The sequence below is a fragment of the Salvelinus namaycush genome, chromosome 1 (assembly GCF_016432855.1).
Source record: "Salvelinus namaycush isolate Seneca chromosome 1, SaNama_1.0, whole genome shotgun sequence".
In the NCBI taxonomy this organism is placed as follows: Eukaryota; Metazoa; Chordata; class Actinopteri; order Salmoniformes; family Salmonidae; genus Salvelinus; species Salvelinus namaycush.
The window spans coordinates 78,677,867-78,684,945 of NC_052307.1; positions in this window are offsets into that span (position 1 = coordinate 78,677,867).

Sequence of the window (7,079 nt, forward strand, 5' to 3'; positions counted from 1 at the left end):
CCACTTTGGACTGGATGTGTCAATGTGTAGTTCATACATGCATAATCTATGAGCAGAACTACTGCCTCGCCTCAATTAGCCACCAAGTACCTAGTTTGAAGGCAACTTTTTTCCTGGAACCTGTGCTGCGCCATTTTCCATACATTTTCCACCACGTGGGCCAGCCCCCTAGCAATTCGAGTTCTAGCCAATGAGCTTCAGCCATTTGAGTGACAGCTAGCAAGATGCACACATAGCAGAGGGAGAGAGAGAGCAATGATGTGGTGAACATATCTGCACGTATGTGACTTAGTATGTCATTTCCAGGGACCACTCCTGCCTCATGAGCCCTACTTTCAGAACTACTGGTTAGAAGTCAACAAAAGTTCTGTAGAATCTCTTTAATGAATTGCCAGAAGGCTGCAAAGAAGAGAATGAATACTTCTTCCTAAAACTAGACAATGAATGCCAATCTGTATAATGGCTGAAGGAAGTCTAGGAGGCTAGCATATAACAAAAAGTCCTATTCAATCACACTCCATTCTATTCTATGTTTAATGTTTGGATAAAGTAGATCCTTGCTTGTCTCCTAATGAGTGCTAATAGACAGATGACCCCCATTCAAAACCTATCTAATAGATGCTAGCTGTCCACGTGCTGTAACATTGATTAACACCATCTATGCATCACGGAGCGCAGAAGCGAGTCGGAGGTCCGACTGCCAGACCAACTCTGTGCAGATTTGTCTCAGGTTGCTCCATGAACTATGCAGCGCTAACCTGCACTTTGACGTATGGCTGCTCCACTATAAATTGCTGGCTTAATTAAAAGCGGGACCTCTCTGTCATCTAATTAAAGGGAGAAAAAGGTTATTGCTTCGATGCAATTTTCCAAATGCGATTCCTTAACAGTTATTAAAGGGCTCGGTGTGGTTTATTGTTTCAGATTCTTCACTGTGGAAATGGCCCTGGTGACAGCCGTAATGACTGGGGCGGAGGGGGAGGGGGCTTCATCTCTACAGCGGCCCGTTTCCCGGTCGTTTGTCTCTGGTAAGTGGAGCAGACAGGAACGTGGAAATGTCACGGGAGGGATACCATGATTGCCTTCGCTTTACAGTCGTCATTAAAGGAGAGCAAAGGTTTATTTTCTCTGCTGCGACAGTCTTGAGAAGTTTATTCATGGATCTGGAATGGTTGGGGCAGTGAGGTATTAGGAGGCTACTATAGGAACGCTCAGGAGAGAGAGAGGGAGGGAAATGTAGGGGGGGAAACTCATAGTGAGAGAGTGGGGATGGTCACAGTGAGAGAGTGAGATGGTCACAGTGAGAGAGTGAGATGGTCATATTGAGAGAGTGAGATGGTCACAGTGAGAGAGTGAGATGGTCATAGTGAGAGAGTGGGGATGGTCACAGTGAGAGAGTGAGATGGTCACAGTGAGAGAGTGAGATGGTCATATTGAGAGAGTGAGATGGTCACAGTGAGAAAGTGGGGATGGGAAATGGACAGGGGAAAGGGGGATACCTAGTCAGTTGTACAACTGAATACATTCAACTGAAATGTGTTTTCCGCATTTAACCCAACCCCTCTGAATCAGAGAGGTGCGGGGGCTCCCATAATCGACATCCAGGTCTTCGGCGCCCAGATGGTCACAGTGAGAGAGTGGGGATGGTCACAGTGAGAGAGTGGGGATGGTCACAGTGAGAGAGTGGAGATGGTCACAGTGAGAGAGTGGGGATGGTCACAGTGAGAGAGTGGGGATGGTCACAGTGAGAAAGTGCAGATGGTCACAGAAAGAGAGTGGGGATGGTCACAGTGAGAGAGTGGGATGGTCACAGTGAGAGAGTGGGGATGGTCACAGTGAGAGATTGGAGATGGTCACAGTGATAGATTGGGGATGGTCACAGTGAGAGAGTGGAGATGGTCACAGTGAGAGAGTGGGGATGGTCACAGTGAGAGAGTGGGGATGGTCACAGTGAGAAAGTGCAGATGGTCACAGAAAGAGAGTGGGGATGGTCACAGTGAGAGAGTGGGATGGTCACAGTGAGAGAGTGCAGATGGTCACAGTGAGAGAGTGGGGATGGTCACAGTGAGAGATTGGAGATGGTCACAGTGAGAGATTGGGGATGGTCACAGTGAGAGAGTGGAGATGGTCACAGTGAGAGAGTGGGGATGGTCACAGTGAGAAAGTGCAGATGGTCACAGTGAGAGAGTGGAGATGGTCACAGTGAGAGAGTGGGGATGGTCACAGTGAGAGAATGGGGATGGTCACAGTGAGAAAGTGGGGATGGTCACAGAAAGAGAGTGGGGATGGTCACAGTGAGAGAGTGCAGATGGTCACAGTGAGAGAGTGGGGATGGTCACAGAAAGAGAGTGGGGATGGTCACAGTGAGAGAGTGGGGATGTCACAGTGAGAGAGTGGAGATGGTCACAGTGAGAGAGTGGGGATGGTCACAGTGAGAGAGTGGGGATGGTCACAGTGAGAGAGTGGGGATGGTCACAGTGAGAGAGTGGGGATGGTCACAGTGAGAGAGTGGAGATGGTCACAGTGAGAGAGTGGGGATGGTCACAGTGAGAGAGTGGAGATGGTCACAGAAAGAGAGTGGGGATGGTCACAGTGAGAAAGTGCAGATGGTCACAGTGAGAGAGTGGGGATGGTCACAGTGAGAGAGTGGGGATGGTCACAGTAATTGAAAGGGAATAGTCACGTGGTAAGTGTTCATTATTTTAATTAATGAACAAACAAACCAGAAAACAACCACCCACAAACACAGGTGGAAAAAGGCTACCTAAGATTCTCAATCAGAGACAACGATAGACAGCTGCCTCTGATTGAGAACCATACCAGGCCAAACACATAGAAATACAAAACAAGGACAACATAGAACACCAGACATAGAATGCCCACCGTAACTCACGCCCTGACCAACCAAAACAGAGACATAAACAGAATCTCTACGGTCAGGGCGTGACCGTCAGTTACATTGGCCTTCATACCTTTGTATGCACATGGTAACTACAGTGTAACTACAGTTTGGGTAGACATGACATCTACTTTCAAGAAAAGGAACCAGCATACACGACCACTGAAGTCCCTTGGGCCTGGAAAATGACCCCCAGACTTACAGTAATAATCAAATAAAACATGTATTTAACCTTTATTTAACTGGGCAAGTCAGTTAAGAACAAATTCTTATTTACAATGACAGCCTACCGCAGCTAAACCGTAACCCGGACGACACTGGGCCAATTGTGCGCTGCCCTATGAGACTCCCAATCACGGCCGGTGGTGATACAGTCTGGAATCGAACCAAGGTCTGTAGTGATGCCTCTAGCACTGAGATGCAGTGCCTTAGACCTCTGCACCACTCGGGAGCCTAAATGATCCTAACCAGCTGTCCCCTGGATCTGGGAGGGCTTTCTCCATCCAGACACACATGTGGATAGATGAAGAGCTGGGCTACGGGCCATGGGGCTATGGGCCATGGGGCTACGGGCCATGGGGCTATGGGCCATGGGGCAAGGATAGGGAACCGCAAAACTGGATTACTGCTGGACACTAATGTCCTGTGTCTCACAGCATAGCGTTTGTTAATTACATTAACCAAAGGCCTGCTGTGTGTGTGTGTGTGTGTGTGTGTGTGTGTGTGTGTGTGCGTGCGTGCGTGCGTGCGTGCGTGCGTGCGTGAGTGAGTGTGTGTGTGTGTGTGAGTATGTCATGGTTAGCTGAACACCCACTCCTCCTCCAAATGTGAAATATTCATGTTGAAAGCCACCCACCCCTCCCCTCCCTTCCCATACCTCCCTCCCTCCCTCCCTCCCTCCCTCTCTCCATCCCTCCCTCCCTCTCTTCCTCTTGCACCCGAATGTACAGAAGTGTTCAGCCATGATTGTTGCGGGGTAATTGTTACTTCCTAATTACAGTTTCCTGATTCAAATCCTCCTCAGAGCTATATGTTCACGTCCACACCAGTTCTGGAGAGATCGGTGATGTCTGGGGTTGTAGTGTAAGGAATTCAATTTCAAAATAGGGGTTTTAATTTAACTTATTGAAGTTGAATTGAATTAGATTGATGGATTATATTGTTATGACATATACATGCACATAACAAACATATTATAGACTAATATAAAACACTGTACATAGCTGATAATATAACACTGTACATAGCTGATAATAAAACACTGTACATAGCTGATAATATAACACTGTACATAGCTGATAATATAACACTGTACATAGCTGATAATATAACACTGTACATAGCTGATAATATAACACTGTACATAGCTGATAATATAACACTGTACATAGCTGATAATATAACACTGTACATAGCTGATAATATAACACTGTACATAGCTGATAATATAACACTGTACATAGCTGATAATATAACACTGTACATAGCTGATAATAAAACACTGTACATAGCTGATAATAAAACACTGTACATAGCTGATAATAAAACACTGTACATAGCTGATAATATAACACTGTACATAGCTGATAATATAACACTGTACATAGCTGATATTAAAACACTGTACATAGCTGATAATAAAACACTGTACATAGCTGATAATAAAACACTTGTTTTTTTTGTTGAGTCTTCTCACTTTAGTTTATTGTTTATTTCACTTGCTTTGGCAATGTAAACATGTTTCCCATGCCAATAAAGCCCCATTGAATTGAAGGGAGAGGGGGAGAGAGAGCGAGAGAGAGAGAAAGAGAGGGGAGAGAGAGAGAGAAATAGAGAGAGAAGGAGAAAGAGAGAGAGGGGAGAGAGAGAGAAAGAGAGAGAGAGGGAGAGAGGGAGAGTGTGAGCGAGAGAGAGAGAGAGGGGGGAGAGAGAGAGGGAGAGAGGGAGAGTGTGTGAGAGAGAGGGAGATGGAGAGAGTGTGTGAGAGAGAGAGAGAGAGAGGGGGGGGGAGAGTGTGTGGGAGAGAGAGAGAGGGAGAGAGGGAGAGTGTGTGTGAGAGAGAGAGGGAGAGAGGGAGAGAGTGTGTGAGAGAGAGAGAGGGGGGGGAGGGAGAGTGTGTGGGAGAGAGGGAGAGAGAGGGAGAGAGAAGGAGAGAAAGAGAGAGAGAGGGAGCGAGGGAGAGAGAGAATGGGAGAGAGGGAGAGAGAAGGAGAGAAAGAGAGGGAGATGGAGGGAGGGAGAGAGTGAGAGGGAGAGAGGGAGAGAGGGAGGCATCTTACTGGGAGAAAACACATCTGTGTATCATCATATCTCGCTACGACACTCTGATTCAAATTGACCGGGCAAGACTAATTTAAATACATGAACTATTCATTAATTAAATAAAAAGGCCAGTTAGCCCCAGGGTCTTTTATAATAAAACACTGGGATGTACAGTTTATGCAAAAAAGCTAAGTTCCATGTGTTGGGCTTATTATGCTAATGCTGAATGACAAAATACATGTTCTCCTGCCTACAAATGGAGATTAGGGAGGACGCTGTCAGCAAGTTGTTTCCAGGGTACACAGACTCTCCTATTGCATGTTAAAACATATTGAAATATGAAAAGTATGAAAAAGAATGTATGCTCTCCACTACTGTAAGTCCCTCTGGAGAAGAGTGTCTGCTAAATGACTGAAATGTAAATGTGAAATAATAATAATATGATGCTATTTGTCCTTTGTCTCATTGTCTATGTCTCATTGTCTATGTCTCATTGTCTATGTCTCATTGTCTATGTCTCATTGCCTGTCATGATAATAACCATGAGTTGTTTTAATGCTGTCTTCAGCTAAAGACCGGGGCCACTACAAGTGTGAAATATGGCGGGTGTGGTATTCTGCTTTGTGGACTTTTGCTGTTTGTGCGTTTGTTATGTTAAATCAATAGTCTGGTATATTCTGAAGAAAACACACACACACACAGAGAGAGAGAGAGAGAGGAGAGAGAGAGAGAGGAAGAAAGGAGAGAGAGAGAGACACACAGAGAGAGAGAGAGAGGAAGAAAGGAGAGAGAGAGACACACAGAGAGAGAGAGAGGAGAGAGAGAGAGAGAGAGAGAGAGAGAGAGAGAGAGAGAGAGAGAGAGAGAGCGAGAGCGAGAGCGAGAGAGAGAGAGAGAGAGAGAGAGAGAGAGAGAGAGAGAGAGAGAGAGAGCGAGATCGAGAGAGAGAGAGAGAAAGAGAGAGAGAGAGAGAGAGAGAGAGAGAGAGAGAGAGAGAGAGAGAGTGCGTGGAACATACATTTCAACATACCAATTAGGATCTGGCTAAAAATACTTGAATCAGTCATAGAGCCCATTGCCCTTTATGGTTGTGAGGTCTGGGGTCCGCTCACCAACCAAGATTTCACAAAATGGGACAAACACCAAATTGAGACTCTGCATGCAGAATTCTGCAAAAATATCCTCCGTGTACAACGTAGAACACCAAATAATGCATGCAGAGCAGAATTAGGCCAATACCCACTAATTATCAAAATCCAGAAAAGAGCCGTTAAATTCTACAACCACCTAAAAGGAAGCGATTCCCAAACCTTCCATAACAAAGCCATCACCTACAGAGAGATGAACCTGGAGAAGAGTCCCCTAAGCAAGCTGGTCCTAGGGCTCTGTTCACAAACACAAACACACCCCACAGAGCCCCAGGACAACAGCACAATTAGACCCAACCAAATCATGAGAAAACAAAAAGATAATTACTTGACACATTGGAAATAATTAACAAAAAAACAGAGCAAACTAGAATGCTATTTGGCCCTGAACAGAGAGTACACAGTGGCAGAATACCTGACCACTGTGACTGACCCAAACTTAAGGAAAGCTTTGACTATGTACAGACTCAGTGAGCATAGCCTTGCTATTGAGAAAGGCCGCCGTAGGCAGACATGGCTCTCAAGAGAAGACAGGCTATGTGCTCACTGCCCACAAAATGAGGTGGAAACTGAGCTGCACTTCCTAACCTCCTGCCCAATGTATGACCATATTAGAGACACATATTTCCCCCAGATTACACAGATCCACAAAGAATTCGAAAACAAATCCAATTTTGATAAACTCCCATATCTACTGGGTGAAATTCCACAGTGTGCCATCACAGCAGCAAGATTTGTGACCTGTTGTCACAAGAAAAGGGCAACCAGTG